Genomic DNA, 21,491 nt, shown 5'->3' on the forward strand with positions numbered 1-21,491 from the left:
ATTGTAGTTGCACCTTAACCCATAGTGCATTGTAGGCATTTAATATGTATTTACTGATCAATTCTGGTAATGAGCTAAAGCCTGTGGATGCCTTCTCGGAATAATGTTTTTAAATGCATGAAGTAAAATACATTAAATTACAAAGGAAACAAATTATGCTGAAATGCAGTTATCAAAGTATTTTGAAAAATAAATTCACAGGCCACCGAGGTAAGAACTCCCTTGGATTAAGAGAGGCCTCTGGATTTACTCCAGGGTAGGGGTGAAACCAGAGAAAAAGAACCTGACTGCCCCTGTCTTGTGAACTTAATGTTTTGTACCCAGCTGTAATACTTTACATTTGTGCGCATGATCCTTTTAGATCCCGATTCTCTCATGCAGTAAGTCACTGATAAAAATGTTCAACAGCACAGAATTAGAGAACTCTGGACAATTTCACTTGGATCTTCCTAACTTCCTACCCAAATCGAATTTCCTGCCCAAATCTGTCTCTGTCTGTCCTAACTTTACTGGCCCCAAACCCTCCTTGTCATGTACACTATTTCTTTTTCATTCTTATTTGACTTGAGTCCTTCCCTTCTCTCCCATTTCTTCTCCCTCTGTAGAAGCCAAAAATAGAAGTATTCCAAACCCCATGCCTACCATCCCTCCCCATCTCTGACAACTGAAATCCTATTTCATGTGCCTGCTCATATGCTAACTACTACCTGAACCCTTCCCTAATTCCCCCAGCCAGGGGTGATCACTTTTTAAAATTTCTCAGGTGGCTCTGTTAGACCTCCAGGTACTCATTACATTCTAACTTGTATTATACTTATTTCTACTCCATCTTTTAGATTGTAAGCTTCCTTAGGAAAGATCAGGGCATTTTTCATCCTTGTATCCTCAGCACCTAGGGGTCCTTGCCCATTGTAAGCAATGATTAAATGAATTTAGCTGAGTACAAAAATGAGTAACATGGTCCACTGCCTTCTGGGAGCTTATAACATGAAGAGATAGGTGTATGTAAAAAGAGATTGGGCAGTCCCCTAAGTCCTGTTTTCCCAATTATTCTGGTTTTTGGATTCTCTGCTTAGCTTGTTTGCCCCCTATCTGCTGGCAACCCTTTCCTCTGGATCCAAATGTTTACAAATCACTTAGACCTCATATCCTAGCGAAAGTTAAACCATTTAATTTGATTATGAAAAGCATAGTAATGACAGAAAGAGCAAGTAATAACAGTCCTATTTCTAACCCTCTGGGGTGATATTCTCTCTCTCTCCTTATCCTCCTCTGTCTCTTTCTCTCTCTGTCTCTCTCTCTCTCTCTGTGTCTCTCCATCTCCCTCCCTCCCTTCATTCCCTTTCTTTTTATCTCTCACTTTGTCTCTCTCCTCTCCCTGTCTCTTTAACTATATCTCTGTTCTCTGTCTCTCTCCTCCTTTCCTCCCTCCTCTCCCTCCCTCTCTATCTCCCACTTTGTCTGTCTTTCTCTCCCCTCCATCCTGCCCCATGACTGGATTCCATACCATGAGCCTTTCACGATTCCCCCAGTTTTTAGTGCTTCATCACCCCCTAATTACTTCATATGAATTTTGTCCACATTTTGTGTCTTCTTATCTGTGTCCATGTTATTTCCTTCTAGTACTGCTGCAGGGGTTATTTTGTTGTTGTTTTTGTATCTTTAGGACCTACCCCATGCTTCCTTAACAAACAGTAGGCTTTTAATAAATACTTGTCCAGCTGAATGGGAAAGGGGGAACAGGCAAATAGTTCTGCCCTTCAGGCCTGGTGCCTCTTGGCATACTTTAGGTACTGGGCATGTATCACAAGGCTGATAGCTGGGGGAACAAATCTGCCTTAGCACAGTGGCCCCTTACTTGCTAAGATAGGACAGCAGTGTTTCTTCACTCAGCTATATCTGCAAGCCTTCAAGGGGCAGTAAACCTGCCTATTCTGTCCTCAGTACAACCATCTTCATCTACATTCGTTTTATTTTTCTTTCATTTTAAAAAATATTTTCCCATCCCTGTGGGAAAGGACCTTCTAATGCTTTCAAGATTGTATGACCTTTGGGGCAACTAGGTGACACAGTGAATAGAGCACAGGCCCTGGAGTCAGGAGTACCTGAGTTCAAATCCCACCTCAGACACTTAACACAAAAACTAGCCGTGTGACCATGGGCAAGTCACCTAACCCCAATTGCCCTCCAGAAAGCAAAAAAAAAAAAAAGATTATATGACCTTCATATGAAAAAATTCTGGCTAGAGTACTGGAATTAGAGTTTAAATTCAGCTTCAGACACTTATTGGGTGACTTTGGGTAAGTCACAACTTCAGTTTCTTCAACTGTAAAATAGGGATAATAATAAAGCTCCTCCCTCACAGGATTGTTGTGAAGATCAAACAAGATAATATTTGTAAAGCACTTAGTGCCTGGCACATGGTAGGCCCTAGATAGATTGCTAGATAAATGCTAACTATTAACTACAGAGACATAAATGGAAACAACTCTGAGGTTCTATCTCACACTCATCATATTGACAAACTTTGACACCCTGGTGTCAAACCCCCAAAAGGAAGTGACAAATGCTGGTGAAGTTGTGGGAAAATGGGTACATTAATACACTTTTAGTGGAGTAGTGAACTAGTCTAGTTATTCTGGAAAGCAATTTAGAACTATGCCCCCCAAAGCTATTAAACTATGCATAACTTTTGACTCAATGATATTACTACTTCTAATATATCCCCAGCTTCCTAAAGAGGCCTATTCACTGAATGGGCATTACCTCACTCAAAGTGAGAACATGAAAAAACCTTGCAGGGTCTCCCATTGCATTTTGGGTCATCTCCTGATGAATTTCTGGCCACTGGACCCAGATGAATCTGGAAGAGAAAGTGAGACTGGTGACCTTGCACAGCCTTCTCTCAGTCAAATCAAAATCAACAGCAAATCACGTCATCATGTCCATGATGTCATGGTCCTTTTCAAGAACAAAGGATAAACACAACAATATCCCCAGAGAGATCAAAGACAGAGGAAAAGTACCCATTTGTGCAAAAATATTTATAGCAGCTCTGTTTGTGATGGCAAAGAATTGGAAACTGAGGGAGTGCCCACCAACTAGGGAATGATTCAACAAGTTATAATATAATAATATGATGAAATACTATTTTGCTCTAAGAAATGATGAAAGAGATGGTTTCAGAGAAACCTGGGAAGAGTTGTTTGATCTCATGCAGAGTGAGCAGAACCAGAACAATTTATACAATAGCAATAATATTTTAAAGACAAACTACTTTGAAAAACTTAGCAACTCTGATCAACACAATGACTAATGATAATTCCAGAGGACTTGTGATGAAACATGCTTTCTACCTTCAGATAGAAAAGTGATGGATTCAGAATTGCAGATTGAGACTTTGTGTGTGTATGGGGAGGAAGCAAAATCAATGTAGGAATTTTTGTTTGACTACACATTCTTGTAGTAGGGGTTTGTTTTTTATTGTTTTCTTAATGAGGACTGAGGGAAAGATGGGAGGGATAGAAAGAGAATCTTAGATTGGAAATAAAATAAAATTTAGTTTTAAAAAAAATTACATGACCTTGGGCACAGATTTCTTTGGTGTGTAATTGGTCTGAGTCAGTTATAAATATTGGCTTAAACTTCTTCAGTGCTGTTTCAATTTCCTCGTAGCATATTAGGTTTGATACAGGGGGCCAAGTGTGTGATAATTCTTCTGTCATTGTTGATGAAAATGGATTTTTGTAGACCTGTTGATTTGTTTTTTTCCATTTGTGATCTATTCGTTGCTGTCCTGCTGGTTTTACCATTAAGTGTTTTGGGGATGATGTGGATTATTTGGGTCTCAAGCCAAGTTTTCTCTAGACATTTTTTTTCATTTTACATCCATTGCTTTTTGTTGTTTTATGAAGCAATACTACTTACAATTTTCTAGAGTTTTCCTCTGTAGTGCTTTATAAGTGAGTTTGTTTTGAAAAATGGTGTCATTTGTGGTTGACGCACCTCTTTACTTAGCAAGTAGATTTTGTGTTTACAACTTAAGGCAATTTCTAGGTTCTTTCAACCTCATTGTATTGGTGATTGTCTTAAATCAATTAAGCTTTTATAGGAAATAATGATAATCAAGGCTAATATCTTTGCTTTTTTATTTTTCAGTTTCCCATTTGGGGGCTTGTTTAAATAAGATAGGTTGAAGTTGTTGCAATTTAATTTTTATCTTTTCTTCTAATTTAGCGTAGATCTTGAGTCTCTGATCTCACTAGTCATTGATCTGGCTGCACACAGAAAGCTGATTCTGATAAGATTCTTATTAAGAGTCAGTCTTTTTCTATTAAAATACAATATATTTTGTAAATGATAAGAAAAATTGTTTTTTCAAATTAAATTAAAATAAAAACTGATTCAATTAAAATTGTGTGTTTTGAAATAATAAAGAACAAGTTTAGGGGAATAAAGGGGGGAACAAAAGAATGAACCTGACCTGAAGACAAATATAAGAAGACATCTTCCCCTGATTCCTTTGTCTCTACAAAGCATGCTGAGGCAGATTTGTTCCCCCAGCCATCAGCCTTGTAATACATGCCCAGTACCTGAAGTATTCCAAGAGAGATACAAAATCTCTATGGGGGTGCATAGATAGGGAATGCTGTGTATAATGCCCGTTAAAAATGTATTGATTAGTTTTGCTGAAATCTTTTCTTTTTAAAAAAAATATTCTTTGTTATAAGGGATGGCTCTCTGGAGAGGAGATGAAGAGGGATATAGGGGGAAAACACAGGTAATATAAAAATATCAATGAAATCTATTTTAAAAGGATACAGTCAAATTCTCCTTCCTTCCTTCCTTCCTTCCTTCCTCTTTCTTTCTTTCATCATTGTATTATTGAGAGTAGCTAAGTCATTCAGTTGATCATCATACAATATTGTTGTTACTGGGTACAGTGTTTTCCTGGTTCTGTTCATTTCACTTTGTATCAGCTCATTTGAGTCTTTCCAGTTTTTTTCTGAGAGTATCTTGCTCATAATTTCTCATAGTATAATAGTATTCCATCACAATCATATACCACAGCTTGTCAGCCATTGTCTAATTGCTAGGCATCCCCTCAATTTGTAGTTCTTTGCTGCAACAAAAAGAGCTAGAATAAATAATTTTGTACATATATGTCCTTCATCTTTTTTTTTTAAAGATCTCTTTGGGATAAAACTTAATAGTGGTCTTTCTGGGTCAAAGGTTATGCACAGTTTTATAGTTCTTTGGGCAGAGTTCCAAATTGCTCTCTAGAATGGTTGAATCAGTTCACAATTCTACCAACATGGCATTAATGTCTCAAATTTCCTACATCCCCCAAACATTTCTCATTTTCCTTTTTTGCCATATTAGCCAATCTGATAGGTGTGGGATGGTACCATAGAGTTGTTTTAATTTGCATTTCTCTAATTAATAGTGATTTAGAGCATTTTTTCATATGACTATAGATAGCTTTGATAACTTCATCTGAAAAGTATCCATTCATATCCTTTTCCCAGTTGACCCTTTGATCATTTAGGGAGTGACTTATAGTTTTATAAATTTGACTCTCTTCTCTATATATTTGAGAAATGAGGCCTTTATCAGAAAAACTTGCTGTAAATTTTTTTCACAGTTGTAATTACTACGTACGTCCTTCCATCCTTTACAGCCCCCCCCCCCCCCCCCATCCTGTTCTTTCTTTCCTTTCACATCCTCAAATTTGTTTTGCTTCTGACTACCACCTCCCCCAATCTACCCTCCCTTTGGTCAACTCCTCTCCTTCTCTTATCCCTTTTCCTTTAGGGTAAGATAGAGTCTATACCCAACTGAGTATGCATGTTATTTTTTCTTTGAACCAATTCCAATGAGAGTAAGGTTCAAGCTTTCCCCTGCCACTCTCCTCTTTCCCCTCCTCTGTAAAGCTCTTTTGCACCTCTTGTGTGAGTTACCCCATTCTACCTCTCCCTTCCCCCTCCTTCCAGTGCATTTTTTCTTTTTCACCCCTTAATTTTATTTTTTTTTAGCTATTATCCCATCATAATCAACTCGCACTTGTGCTCTCTGTCTATGTAGGCTCCTTCTAAGTGCCCTAATAATGAAAAAGTTTTTAGGAGTTACAAGTATCATCTTCCTATGTAGGAACGAAAACAGTTCAGTCTTATTGAATCCCTTATGATTTCTCTTTCCTGTTTACCTTTTTATCCTTCTCTTAAGTTTTGTATTGGAAAGTAAAATTTTCTATTCAACTCTAGTTTTTCATTAAGAATTCTCAAAAGTCCTCAATTTTATTTAATATCCATTTTTCCCCCTTGAAGGATTATGATCAGTTTGCTGGGTAAGTGATTCTTGGTTATAATCCTAGCTTGCTTGCCCTCTGGAATATCTATTCTAAGCCCTCTGATCCTTTAATGTAGAAGCTGCTAAATCTTTTGTTATCCTGATTATAGCTCCAGGATATTTGAATTGTTTTTTTCTGACTACTTGCAATTTTTTCTCCTTGACCTGAGAGCTCTGAAATTTGGCTATAATATTCCTGGGAGTTTTTTCATTTTGTATTTTACCCTCTGGTTCAAGAATATCAGGGTGGTTTTCCTTGGTAATTTCTTGAAAGATGATATCTGGGCTCTTTCTTTGATCATGCCTTTCAGGTAGTCCAGTAATTCTTAAATTACTTCAGCTTGATCTATTTTCCAGGTCACTTGTTTATCCAATGAGATATTTCACATTTTCTTCTATTTTTTTTTTCATTCTTTTGATTTTGTTTTATTGTTTCTTGATATCTCAGGAGTCATTAGCTTCCACTTTCCCAATTCTTATTTTTAAAGAATTATTTTCTTCAGTGAGTTTCTGTACCTCCTTTTCCAATTTGTCCAATTCTGCTTTTTAAGGAAGTCTCCTCTTCATTGGATTTTTGTGTTTCTTCTACCATTAAGCCAATATTGTTTTTTAAGGTGTTATTTTCTTCAGTATTTTTTTTTTGTGTGCCTCATTTACAAAGGTATTGACCACTTTTTCCATGATTTTCTTCTATCACTGTCATCTCTTTTCCCATTTTTTCTTCTACCTCTCTTATTTGAGTTTTAAACTCCTTTTTGAACTTTTCCAAGGATTCTTTTTGGGCTTGAGACCAATTCACATTTTTCTTTGAGGCTTTGGATGTAGCAGTTTTGATGTTGTTGTCTTCTAAGTTTGTGTTTTGATCTTCTCTGGCACAATAATTGCTTTCTATGGTCAGGTTATTTTTTTGTTTGTTTGTTTACTCCTTTTTTTCCAGCCTATTTCGTGACCTAACTTAGTGCTCAAGGTGGGCTCTGCCCCCAGGATGGAGGGAACATTATCCCAAGCTTCAGGGTTTTTGTGCAACTGTTTTCAGAGCTAGTTCTGGGGGTCTGTAGGCTTTCACTTATTCCAAAGTGGTATGCTTTAAAGAGTGCTATGTTTCCAGCTCTCCTGGCCTGTGCTCTTGTCTATGAATGACCACAGTACTCTTTTCTGTACTAGAACTATGAACAGGAATCCTGCTCACAAGAAGACTACAAAATCTTGTGTGCTAATGCTTTTCTTTGGATGCATGTATGGGCAATGCAACAGAGTTCTGCACTCAGTACCAGCAAAGGGACCTCTGTAATGTCCTTCTGATCAGTTGTCTAGTCCCCCTTACCATCTGGGGCTGAGAGCTCTGAAAATAACTGCCACCAATTCAGTTGCCTCTAAGACCTGCTGCTATCTTGCCAGGATGTTGCCTGCACTGGATTGTGCCCCATTCTCATGCCCATATGACATACCTTTACTGCCTACTTTCTCAGTTATCTTGGCCTGAAAAATTGTTTCACCCCATCTTTTTGTGGATTCTGCCACTACAAAATTCATTTTGAAGAGTTATCTTAAAGTTGTTTGGAGGAGAATTTGGGAGAGCTCAGGTGAGTCCCTGCCATTTTGGCCCTGCCCCTACCCAAAGCATGTGCTTTTAATTAGTTGGTGTAGAGCCAGTGCAATATTTACAGCATCCACAATCACGATAAAGACCATGACTATAAATATCGCATGATGTTCGAGTGCAAAATATACCAGATTCTCAAGGTAGAGGACAGAACTGAAGCATTTATTTAGATACCAGAAAATCAAATCCCCAAACCAGCAAGCCGATTCCATCATAGTACCAAAGATATTCAGAAGTCATAATAACACTGAGAACCACAGCATCCTTCAGCCTTACCACAAACCAATACAAGATCAATATCTACTCACGAGCCCATCTGACTCCTTGCCTGATCATCATCTGTTGTCCCCCCCCCCCCCCCCCCCTCGCCCCCCCCCCCTCCCCCCCCCCCCTCCCCTCCCCCCTCCCCTCCCCCACTCCCCCCCCCCCCCCCCCCACTGTCTGGCTACCTCTGACTTCCAGCTTCCTGTGGACTCTGCTTCCCTTCAGCAAACTCTTCCCGCCACAGGCTGCATGTGACTACATTCAGCCTATTAGAGGGCAGAGTTTATCTTCACAGCAGCCAAGCTTCCTGTGGGCTCTGCTTCCCTTCAGCAAATTCCCTCCATCACAGGCTCCATGTGATTATATTCAGCCTATTAGGAGGTAGAGTTTACTTTCAAAGCAGGGGAGGTCTTCAAACTCCCCTAGGTCTATTAAGGGGCAGGGAAGATCTTGAAATTCCCATTCTCATTACAGCTGGTTACCCCAAGCTCATTAGGTTCCACACAGTTTCTCTGCCTCTTTATTCTCTATATATTGGAACATAAGGTATAGTTCCCTACATGTTGTTATTTTTGCTTATGTAAAAAAGAATCAAGTGAAGAAATAGCCAACAGTCCCATAGAATGATGTTTCTTGTTGCCTTTTTTTTTTTGGAGGGGCAGTTGGGGTTAAGTGACTTGCCCACGGTAGCACGGCTAGTTTTTGTATTAAGTGTCTGAAGCTGGATTTGGACTCAGGTCCCCCTGACTCCAAGGCCGGTGCTACACTGTGCCACCTAGCTGCCTCTCTCTTGTTGCCTTTGAGCATGTAAAAACACAACTGTGCCAACTCCTTTGTTTGTTCCTCGGAGCAAAACCTGTGAGTCATTCCTCAATTTATTCAACTTCGTTTTCTGGTTTTGGTTATTGCAAGAATATCAGTTTTGAAATGGGTCAGTTCCTAGAATAGAGTGAGGAAGCAGCTAGGGGAGTTTGAGGTAGCAAGGTGTTATGGTGGATGGGGCTCTAGGCTTGGAGTCAAGAAGACCTAAGTTTAAATCCAGTCTCAGATACTTACTAGCCATGTGACCCTGGGTAAGTCATTTAACTTCTGTCTACCTCAGTTCCCTCAAGTATAAAATGGGGATAATAACAGCACTCACCTCATAGAGTTGTTGTGAGGATCAAATGAGATAATATTTGTAAAAAGTGCTTAGCACAGTGCCTGATACATAGCAGGCACCATATAAATATTTATTCCCTCCCCTTTCTACTTCTTAAACATTTTTTTTCACTTAAGTTTTTAATGAAAAGATCACAAAATAACAGTTTCTCATCACTGTACATTAAGAATGTACACTTCTGAATGGAGATCAGATTATAGTTTCTTACTTTCTCTTTTGGCATTTGGGAGTCATAGCTATGGTGGCCCTGACCTACAATCATTCAAGCTCTATTGGGAAATGGAGTAAGTTTGATGACCAGGCAGCTGGTACAAGAGTGTGTCCTTGAGAGCCCTCTTTTTCCTCTTTCCCAGAAAAGACAAAATAGAATGTTATATCCCCCTACCAGTTTTAATTATGTAGCAAAGCTGTTCCCCTCACCTGTAGCATAAGAGTATTATTGTAAGGCTTGGAAAGAGACAGAATAGACATTTCTAGCCTCTTCCCTTCCCTCCCCAAGGGGAAGCCGGAGGGTGTAGCCAGAAGCTTAGCCATTCTGTTCTCCTCAGAGATGAGGGGTACTGGGCTGGAATTATATCTATCAGCTTCCTTAAATACTATTAGTCTAGGGAATGTGGTTTTCAGGTTCAATGTAAACTTCTGATCTTCGTTCATTAAGTGGAGAAAAGGAGGACCCAAGCTTTATCCAAATCAGTAGCAAAACAGAAATCAGAGAAAGTATAAATATGAGAATAAATATACCACACGATATAGAGTAGGTGCTCTCCTATTTAGAGCAAGGTAACTCAGCTCAGACAAGAGGGAGAGGGTCCTAAAATCTCTCCCAAGGGGAATTTCCCCAAAGTCCCTAGTATAGCAGGAGGAGGCTAGGAACATAAGGAAACTGCCAGCTTCTCTCATGTCAGCTTCTTCCCAGAGTCCTCCTTCAGCAACCTGAAGGATCGGCATTGTCCATCTTCTCTCTTGAAGCTGGAGGCCAGAAGTGCTCAAAGACACTTGACAAGAATCTAAGAAAGTGAAAAGACTGTGGAGACTGGAGCTGTCCTCTCTCCTACTCTTGCCAATGAGGATCACCCTGACACAGGTTGGGACACTGATTTCCACCAATAAAGAGAGAATCCCATACTAGTGGGTTTCGGGACCCAGGTTATATTTAAATAAAACAGCTAAAACAGCCACCCCATCAATGAGTTATCTTTGAGGTCTCAAGGGCTTAAATGCTGGCCTACAGGGACAAATATGGAGATTCCCTTCAATACCTTGCCTTCTAGAGTTCCACTAAGAGTGTGTGCATGGGACAGCCCTGAGGATTCCCTTAGCCTCAGTGGCTCTGAGGTCAATAAATTACAGCAATAAATAGTGGGGCTGAGGGAATGGAGCTCCTGGTAAAAATGCCAAGTGGAGGAGGGGCTAACCATGGTGGGGAACCTTCCCAGTGTACCACTGCCTTCTCCCCCATCCCCCATAGCAGGGAAAGGCCTGAGGAAGAGAGTGGAGGGATCTCCAGATATCCTGAATCCCCTCCTTTACCATGGAATGTCAGATTAAGGCTCTGACTGTGGCAGTTAGGTGGCTCAGTGGGCGAGGAGCCAGGAAGACCTGAGTTCAAATTCAACTACAGACACTAACTGTATGACCCTGGGCAAATCATTTAACTTCTGTCTGCCTCAGTCTCCTCAGCTGTAAAATAGGAATAACAATATTACACCTACCCAGCAGGATCACTGTAAAGATCAAATGAGATAACTGTAAAGCACTTATCATAGTGCTTGGAACATAGTAATCACTTAATAAATGCTTTTTTTCTTCTGTCCTTTTTTTCCCCATGCCTTGGCTCTTTTGAAAACTTTATGCTTAGAAATTCATACCCTGCTCCCCACCCCCCATGATTCTGAGATGCACTTAAGGCCCCTGGTTTCTAGTAGGAGGGCAAGAAATGGGGTCTGCCCCATTTTCTAGTCATTCCACCACTGTGGAAACAGAAGAAAGATGCATAGGACTGAGGGCCATTTGAAATTTTCTTCATTTCTGAGTTGTTAAAGAAGCCATTAGCTCATAGACAGCCTGCTGGTGAGGGCCCTCTTTCTACTTGGCTAAGCTGGTCTGGTCTGTCAGCAGAGCTATATTCAAACCCTTTCTAGCTTGGTAGACCTGTCAAAGTGTGAGTTCTGAGGACATTTTCTCTGTGAACCGAGAGTCACCTCTGTGCTATAATGAGGCATTGAAGTGAGACTTTGTGGAGGTTGACCCATTTTAAATTTAAGGTGCTCTGTAGACCAGTGACTGAGCTAGGAGGAGAGTGTGGGCATACACTGATTCCACATGGTATCTTAACCTCAAATCAATGCACTAAGATGAGCCTTTGGCTCATCCTCAATGTTTCAACTGCCTGAGATTGAAGCAAGCCAAGATCTTATCTTGGGCAGCACCTGGACTTTTGACTAGGGCAAAAGGAAGTTTTGTAACTAGGGACACTGGAATGTTTTAGAGAAAAGGTGAGGCCACCCCTCAGGTGCTAGCCAGGGTGAGAAAAATGAAGAGGAGGCAGCATGGGGGAAATGTCAGTTCATAGTTATCATTGGGGAGTATTTAACAAGCAAACATGAACTGTTTAGCATTGTAAGGCTAGTCAGAGGAAGTTAGACCTATTCTAGGGGCTGATGATCTGCCTGATGCATGAGGAGAACTCAGGAGGAATGAGGGAGGAACAGGAATACTTCCTACCTGTACCAACTCTGGGTTCAAGAACTTTCTTGGAATCAACCAATCTATGAGCATTTATTTAGCTCTTAATGTGTACTTGACACTAGGCTAGGTGTCAAAGCAATGGAAGATGCTGGGGAGAACTTGGTCAGTTTCAGAAACATGCCTTTTCTTCCTGGAAGCCTTTCCTAGTGCTCTGCCCATCTTGGTCCCATATCTTTCTCTATTCAAACTTGTTTATATAGCAGTTCTTTTTTAATATATACCTTGAAGTTACATGAATTCACTAGTGTGGGTGCCACCCCCATGGGGATGACTTGAAAATCTCAGATACGTTAGCACAGTAGTCTCTGAAGTGGGGTATATATATTCTAAGGAGAGTAAAGATGGTCCACTGTGGGGATAGGAAGAAAATTCTCAAATTTCTCTTTATAGTTATCATTTTATCTGAAAACAGGAAGGAAATTAAGCTTTTCTAATATTTAATGTACAGGTTAACCCTGGAACCCTGCCCTCCTACCTTCCTGATTCATATATCAGATGGTTATGTGTCAAGTATCCTGAGGGAAGAAGAGTGGGTTAGCACTAGCATTCTCATTCATTTGTTTTCAGCACGTTGCACCATATTACAGTTTATGTGTGCCCAGTTGGTAGAGTTATACATTAGATTATCAAGTTTTAACTAAACTAACCTTAACAAAATGGCGACATGGCTTAAAAATCTTCCTGAAAAGAAACAACTGATTAAAGGCAATACTAATAATATGCTGACAAGTGAACATTCAGAAAATGGAAAAGCTAATATTTCAGAAATTGTTCCCTCCTCCCATGAAAAATTATCGATTGTTTGAAATATGTATTTGAAACATACATAATTTAACAAATTATTTGAAATATGTGTTTACATTATAAAGTATATGCTCTAGTCCTACTGTCTCAAGGACAGACTTGCTATACTTCTCTTTTGAGTTCTGTCTTTTCTACTGCCATTGGCTTAAGCCTTCACCAACTGTGTTCTCCCCAATTGTGAAAAGCAGTGATTAGCACCCTAATTCCACTTAACCACAAAGACATATTTACTTGAAAGATGTAGCAAAAATTACATAAAAATAATTTTAATACCTCTGGGATATGTTCAGCCCTATACCACCTTGGTCTCTGGGAGAATAGCTCCCAAATTTAGCTCAGTTCCTTCATAGCTTTGGTTCCACCAAGTTCATGTCCCAAAGGTAATTGCACTATCTAATGAGTCCTTAATGAGTCCTCATTTCAGCTTTCACTGGCAAGGGTTCAGAAGTTGCTCCTGAAGACTGTTCCTTAGATCAGCAGCGATGCTGAGTTGACTATGACACCTGACCTGAAACACCAAGCTCTGGAACACTGGGACACTCTAGTACTCTCAAAACAACCTTTTAGCTTCTGCTGCCTTCACCTAGAATGGAAAAAGAATCAGTAAAATGACAAAGGGCCAGGCACATCTGGCTTCTGAGGGGAAGAAGGCTCCAAGGTTAGTCCTCTGACTTCCTGGTTTCTCACCAGATGCCTTGAGGGGAAGAGTCCACAAGTTCCGCCACATTCAAAGCAAAGAAGCAGCTAGAGTTGACAGGATTTTCTGAATGCCTCCTTAGCCAAGCAAAGAGCTTTCTCTCTACTACATAATTAGCTGTAGAATGTCCTCATTCTACAGATGCATGTTCCACAGTTTCTTCAAGGTGTCTTCTTACACAGCTCCTCTCATGCACCTTCATTATTCTCCTGGAAGTGATTCACCTTCTCAGCATATAGAGAAGTTGCATCAGCTAAGGAGACAGCTACGGTCCTTGCATGAACCAAACCCATTCCTTATTTACTATTGGTAACTATGAACTTCCCCCTTGGCGTATATTATGCCTTGAAGTATTAGCTAATGATATGATGAAGCCATAGTAATCACCAAGACATTTAAGACCAAGCTCTCTGTCCATCTTCCTGACATGATGCTGTATTTCATTCTCTGTCTTGGAGCCCTGGCTTCTAATTAGTGATACCTCACTATTTCCTGTTTGCTACCAGATCTATCACACTATTCTATAGTTAATTTTTTCTGTCATCTGTAATGGTAATGTGTTGAGGACCACAGCCAGTGGGGCTCTGACCCTGATGGCTGAATAAACCCTCTCAGCATAAGACCCCACTAAACAGGCCTGGATAGGTTCCCCATCCCCCAGGAAGGCTCACAGGCATGGGCATCACTTCCTCATGAGAAGCGTGGTCCATGCACCTGCCTGGGAACAAGGCAGCCCACAGTGTTCTCAGGGGAAACTAGCATAATGTAGCAACATAGTATTAACTAGAAGCCTTGGGACAACTCCATCTTGTTCTAGGGAGGTTTAGGGAGGTTTGGAACATCCTGCCTGGTACTTGTACCCTGATAACAAGGATAGAGTCCACGGCTGTCACGGCTAATGGGAACTAGGACAGTGGTGTAATCCCAAAGGAAGTGGCTTATGATGACTGTGTAGTTTTACACTGTATAAACTAGACTCTTAGCTGAATAAAGTTGACTCTGTTTTCCACCATACTAGAGTCGAGTCTTGTTTATGATTGTCAGCCTCTGGGTAAGTAATCTTTTATCTATCTTTTCACCTAACTTTTCCTTCTCAGCTCTGCTGCTGGCCGGCAGGGCTCCTCTCTACCACTATCTCAGACTCTGCCACAGAAGGGCAGGGGTCTCTGGGTGGGCTTGGCTCCCCACAGCTGGTGCCCAACGTGGGGCATGGAGTACAAGCACAGAGATGAATGGGCCTGGGTGCAGGAGCACAGGGCCAGGCACAGAAACATCAGGCTGAGTGGGTATCATGAGTCCACCTTCTTCCAGGAGGTCCCCCTTGGAGCAACACAGAGCAATGCAGGGCCCTAAGATGAGTTAAGGGGAAGGCTTGGAGGAACCCGAACCTGCTGTCAGTACTTTCTTTCTTCGCAAGCGGTGGCTATGGGGCAAGTACAAATTAAACAGCTTAGCCAAGAGACGTATCAAAAGGTCCTCCTACATATAATGAAAGAGCAAGGACTCATTGTTACTAAGACTCAGATACAGGAATTGTCAGATCTCCTGGAGATCACTTCTCCATGGCTGCCCAAAAAAGGCACATTAACCCCTGCAAAATGGAAGGTGGCAGGTGAACAATTGACAGAATATTACACTACAGCAGGGCCAGAGAAGTTCCCAGTACAGTGCTTTCAACTATATAATATTCTTAAATTGTGCTTCGTCAAGCCAGAGCACTACCGAGAGATTTGGAGGTTCAAGACAGAAACACAGGTGGAGGAAGAAGTGAAACAGGAACAGGAAAACAAACAGGGAGAGAAAGGTTGTTCCCCCATGGAGGCGGAGGGTATCACACAGCCGACTATCCCCCAGCTGTCTCACTGTCCCTCATATCAGAACGTGCGCAGTCCTACAGGGGACATAGTCAGGCAGCAAGATTGCAGTACGCTCACTCCCCTCCAAAAGGCTATTCAGCAGATGATTCACCAGGCTAAAGTGGGATCAGTAGAGAACTTAGTAACAAGTAAGCAGATAAGCCCAGTCTCATAACATTTTCAGGAGAAAAAATATTATTTAAGACTCTTAAAGACAATAAAAGAAAGAGAATTATTTATTACTAACAGTCAGTTACATGAATTCTTGGAATGTTGTCCCTATTTGGTGAATTGGGAGCCAGCCAGGAGAGAGAGGAGTGAGGGACTCCAGCATTTCCCCATTTTTGCCTTTTTTCTATGGAATATATTAGTGATATGTTTAACATTAGAAATGAAAGTGCCAGGGGTGGTTTGAACACTTCAATGTGATGCAGCTGTCTCTAATATTATCAAGTAAGTCTTACCTGGCTTCCCTTACTATCTGGAGATCCAGCAACTGTTTAATCTTTTCAGGAGATCTACAAATTCTATGTGATCCATTCTGTTATTTTCTGTATCTGTTTTGTTTATATGTCTTTGTGAGAATGAGTGGTAGTAATTTGTCATTCTTTAAGATTTAAAATGCCGCTGGACTGCAGAACTTTCTGTGAAATGTTGTTATCTCTTTCACTCCCCCTTTCCCTTCTTTCTTGCCAGAAAATGAACAAAGTATTTTATTATTTTACAGGTTATAAGATGGTTATGGTAAGTCAAAGAATGTAGGGGCAGTGTCAGGTTAGAATTAGAAATAAGGTATGTGTGGTTTTAAAAGGGGCTTTAATCAAAGTCCAGCAAAAGAAGATGATAGTAGGAAAAGGAAAAAGGTTTAAGTATGGAGGGATGAGAGGAGCATGGGTGCAAAGTTTAAGATAGGTATAAATTATTTGCATGAAAGATGTGAACACAAGTGTTAAAATTTTTAAAAGTTTGAGAATCTCCTCCTCTTCATTCCATTCTGGCCAACTGGAGTGAAGAGAAGGCGATAAGAAATAATAAGGGATTTTTTTCCCCTCAGATCAACGAGGCAAACAGACAAACATTTGGGAATACAACTGTAGGTCAATCAAATTCACATGAAAAGTAAACAGTGTCACTCCTAATTTGATGATAAAAATATTATACTATTTTGCATTTAGGCAAATTGGGATATTCTCTAAGATCTGATAAAAAACGTGAAGTTTTGAGGCGGCTAGGTGGCATGGTGAGTAAGAGTGCCAGCCCCAGAGTTGGGAGGATCCGGGATCGGTTCTGGCCTCAGAATCTTAACACCCACACAAAATAACTGGCTGTGTAACCTTGGGCAAGTTACTTAACCCCAATTGCTTTAAAAAACAAAAAAAGTGAAGTTTTGAGCTCTAGTACAGAGAAAAGGAATATGGCGCCATTTCTGGCTCCCTCTTTGCTGAAAGGATCAAAGCTCTTGCTTTCAAAGAATTGTTTGAGGAGTGGACAGATAAATACAGTTAACTGGAGTAAAAATTTTGTCAGCAAAAATCATTTTACAAAAATTCATTAAAGCCTCTCGTCCCATATTAGGCTAAAAAGAGAGTGCTGAAGATTAATAGGGAATTTAAGTTAGCCCTCCCCAATCTGGAAAGAGGGAAGAAACATACTAAAGTTATCAAGGACTCCACTAGCAACAGCCCTGAGGCACCCTGAAGTCCATACCTTTAAGCAAGCAGATAGAATTTTCCAATTCAAACCCCTACATCCACTATCAGCCTCTGCAGCAATGAGAAGAGGAGCAAAACCTCTGCACTCAATAAGCCCAAATTTTCATCATTAATTCTTGCAAGTGATGATTTGGAAATAAAATTGATGTCATAATGTCATGTGGGGAATCCTTGTAAGCCAGAAATAGTGTTAGAGAAGCAATTTTTAAATCTGAATTTATTCAACTAAAAGATAAAGAACTTGTTTAAAAACAGTTATGTTACTTACATCTTATAATGTTTATATATGCCATATAGAAAATCGGGTATTTACACATCTACCTGAAGTTAGAGAGGAGGTTTCAACTAAAACAATTTGATTATCAGTTATTTGGAATTTGTAAGAACTTGTAAGATTGTTTTAATGCTAAGAACTTAAAATTGTTAATTGATTATGTAGAAAGGAGGAGACTGGGTGAAAACTTTATTTTGGATTAATTCTGCCCTCTAGGAACATTCTTCCTCCATGTGTGAGAGTTAGCAATGCAGGGGAATAAGAATTAACCCCCCAGTCTTTCCTGCTTAGAATCCATATCAATCTGCCAAATCCATAATCAAGCTGCCAAAAGCCCATGGAAACTATCTTTAGAGGCAAGGTCATTCAGCCTGAGAAAGGAACTTTTTTTAATTGTAACTTGCTAAAAAAAAGTTGCAAAATATTAAAAAGAAATTTGAGAAATAAAAATGTTAAATGAACTTCTTTATGTAGGAGAAACCTAGTAAATCTTTATTGTTTATTATAGCTCCATGGGAATAAAAAAAAGTTAATTGTAATTGGCTATGAGCCATGACTTGGTGAAAGAAATTTTTTAACTACTTAAGGCTCACCTCAAGAAGATTCTAATATCAATAGCTTTTAAAGTACTGTGATCAGATTCATTTACTATACCTTTTCTGGCTAAAACACCTTTTAATATCTAAAGAATTCTGCCATCATCTAGAAAATTAGTAAGTTAATAATACTTTGGAGATTTATGTTACTTAAAGACATTTTGCTATACCTTTTTGTCTAAAACACTTTGTGATATCTAAAGAATTCCACAATTATCTAGGAATTCAGTTTTTATTATACTTTGGGAATTGGTTACTTAAGAAAATTTTTATACCAACTTTGTCTTAATAATCTTGATTTTAAAAGTTTGTTTTGCTCTAAAGTATACACAGAGCTATCACTCCTGCTTATAAAATAATACAAAGCTTTTAGCTATATTACTATTAAATGTTTTTTTCTTTTCCCTTTAATATTGAGTCAGCAAATATTCAGTGTACATATGCCAACACATTTGATACTGTTAAACTTAAACAATTACAAGTTCTTATAAGATAGAGGCCACTACCTATATTGCAGTTCATTCTTCACTTCTCAGGTCTCTTTATCTAAAATAATGTGACTATTAACCAAAAGTTCAAGTTTTTCCAATTTTTTCCCCAAATATTCTTAGTACTACATTAGCTTACTTTTATTTTTATCAAAATGCATATACTGTATGTAAATAATTTCCATGTTACTAGGGAACAAGCTAGACAGATTGAATGCTGATAATGTTCCTGCCACTAACAGTTTATTTCAATCTTTCTGTGATCATTTTTCAAATAATATTAATTCCAGGCATAACCCTTATAATAAAGATATTACAACCTACTTGCTAAAATAAAAAAGGGGGGAGCAATTAGCTACATTAGCTATTGCTTTATACATCCAAAATACAGTAACTAAATAAAAACATTGATAAAAATGAGTATACACCACCAGTTAAAAAATGTGAAAGGTACATACTCCCCAAAATGAAGGTATGTGGGAATTTTTACTGTGGAGGTGAGGCTGTGCTTATATATTTTCCAGAAGCTGGGGAACGACCAGTGAGAGTGCCAGAACAGAAATGTCAGTGCGTGTACTCTGAATCATCTAGAAAGATGAAAAAGCTTCAGCAGCAGAAGAACTCACAGAGACAGAACATGGGAATAAAGAAGAAGAGGTCTCCTAATGCAACCACTACACAAAATAGTTGTGCCCCCATGGGGGCAGATCGAACATTTTTTATATCCACCCAAAGAACTGAAACCTCTTACCCCAGGATTTGTGTTTCTTGTTGTGATCATTCTGTTTTCTATACAAACTGAACTGATTACATCCTGATTTATCTTTCAAGACACCTATCCCTGTCACGTCACTTGTTTCATATATAACTGTAACTATATGTATTTGACCTCCTCAAGCCTTCCTTTCTTCTACTAATGTAAGTCATTTACAGACGATATAAGTCCATACTACATTTTTATTGGAATATACCCTGCTTTAAGTGTACTCTCAAGTAATGTATTAGTGGTTATAATGTCATTATGCTATTTGTAGAACCACCCTCTTTTGGTTTTAGACTTCAGGGGAACCTGCACAAAAGCAATTTCTGGGCTTTTACTCATGGGCCTAATTGGAACTGTGTCTTCTATTTTCCTCCAATGTACCTATGGATACACCGTCTATGTATGATTCCTCTGTATGGAGTATTATTTGCATTCATTGTACTCTTGTTCAATGTATATCTAGTAGGGATTTGTACTATTATTTTGTCTACTATCATTGATAATTTCAACCACTGTGTCTTTGTATTTAGGTTATAAGTTAAAGTAGAGACTTTCAGCAAAATTTAGATGCTTTAAAGGAAACAGCAGAATTTGTGAAAGACAAGCTTGCAGAAACTGAGTTTTGTTGAAGTGTGATTATAGATTTCATCCTATTTGTGTTACACCCATGAAATATAATCGGCCTGATTATGATTGGCTAAAAGTTAAAAATCGTTTGTTAGGGATTTTTAGAAATACCTTCGTAAGAGTAGATTTGGCACAATTCAATAAATTGATTTCCCATATCAATGAGGCCTCCCTGAATGAAATTAAGGTGGACGATTTGGCACAACAAATTTGGGGTTCGTTTAAAGAGTTAAGTCCTTTATATTGGCTACATGCATTGCTTTCACCCCTTCTTCCCCTAGTTATATTGTGTCTCCTTGCAATTTGCATTGTTCCCGTATGTTGCAGGTACTGGACTCACACTCTGCATGTGGTTGCCACTGAACTATGTTACCTGCTCTTTCATCAACTGAAAGAGGGAGATGTTGAGGACCACGGCCAGTAGGGCTCTGACCCTGATGGCTGAATAAGCCCTCTCAGCATAAGACCCCGCTAAACAGATCTGGATCAGTTCCCCAAACCCCAGGAAGGCTCACAGGCATGGGCTTCACGTCCTAGTGAGAAGTGTGGTATGCGCTCCCAGCCTGGGAACTAGGCAGCCCAGTGTTCTCAGGGGAAACTAGCATAACATAGCAATGTAGTATTAACTAGAAGCCTTGGGACAGCTCCATCCTGTTCTAGGGAGGTTTGGAACATCCTGCCCAGTACCCATGCCCTGATAACTAGGATAGAGTGCACAGCTGTCATGTATGAAGCAAATGGGAACTAGGGCAATGGTATAATCCCAAAGGTAGTGGTTTATGATGACTATGCAGTTTTACACTGTATAAACTGGACTCTTAGCTGAATAAAGTTGACTATTTTTCAGCATACTGGAGTCCCATCTTGTTTATGATTGTCAACCTCTGGGTAAGTAATCTTTTCACCTAACTTTTTCCTTCTCAGACTCTGCCACAGAAGGGCAAGGGTTCCTGGTTGGGCTTGGCTCCCCATGGTAATGGGAATTTGAAGATCTTCCCTGCCCTTTAATAGGCCAAATATAATCACATGGAGCCTGTGGTAGGAGGAGTTTTCTGAACTGGTGAAGCAGGAAGCTGGGAGTCAGAGCAGTTAGAGCTGGAGGGGAGAGAAGGCACAGACAAGGAGACATCTAGGCTTGTGAGTGTGCGAAGGCTTTGGGATGGTGTTCTCTGCAGTGATAAGGTGTATTAACTTCTTTGTTGCTATGATGGATTTGGTTTTCTGGTGTTGGGATTTGACTTTCTGGTATTGGTATTTGACTTTTTGATGTCTGAATAAATGTTTTGCTTCTATATGGAGAGTTTGTTTTATTTTGTGATTCAGAACTATGCTGGCATATTCATAGTTGCTATCAGTGCTGTGAATATTGTGTATAATGCCATGCACAGAAGCTTTCCAGAAGAATACTACTGTGAACAGCTTTTATGGTTCTGATTACTCAGTATAGTGATCACTCTATTCCATAACAAATCAAAGCAAAACATCCACAGGAAATCAAGGTACAGCATTCACAATATTACAACTTATCACAGAAAATCACAATATAATA

General features: G+C 39.6%; 1 long non-coding RNA gene across 4 annotated transcripts in view; it reads left to right on the forward strand.

Annotated features, from left to right (window-relative positions):
• The window catches only part of LOC138160314 (uncharacterized), a 34,355-nt gene extending 13,562 nt beyond the window's left edge, over positions 1-20,793 (forward strand). For all 4 annotated transcript variants that reach the window (XR_011168128.1, XR_011168131.1, XR_011168129.1 and 1 more), the window contains exon 4: positions 19,077-20,793. This is a non-coding gene — a long non-coding RNA (uncharacterized lncRNA). The remainder of the gene's footprint in view (positions 1-19,076) is intronic.
• Positions 20,794-21,491: the final 698 nt, after the last annotated feature.

The sequence above is a fragment of the Petaurus breviceps genome, unplaced genomic scaffold (genome assembly GCF_028583685.1).
Source record: "Petaurus breviceps papuanus isolate PSGF00001 unplaced genomic scaffold, PetGlider_PUasm1.0 180, whole genome shotgun sequence".
Taxonomy (NCBI): Eukaryota; Metazoa; Chordata; class Mammalia; order Diprotodontia; family Petauridae; genus Petaurus; species Petaurus breviceps.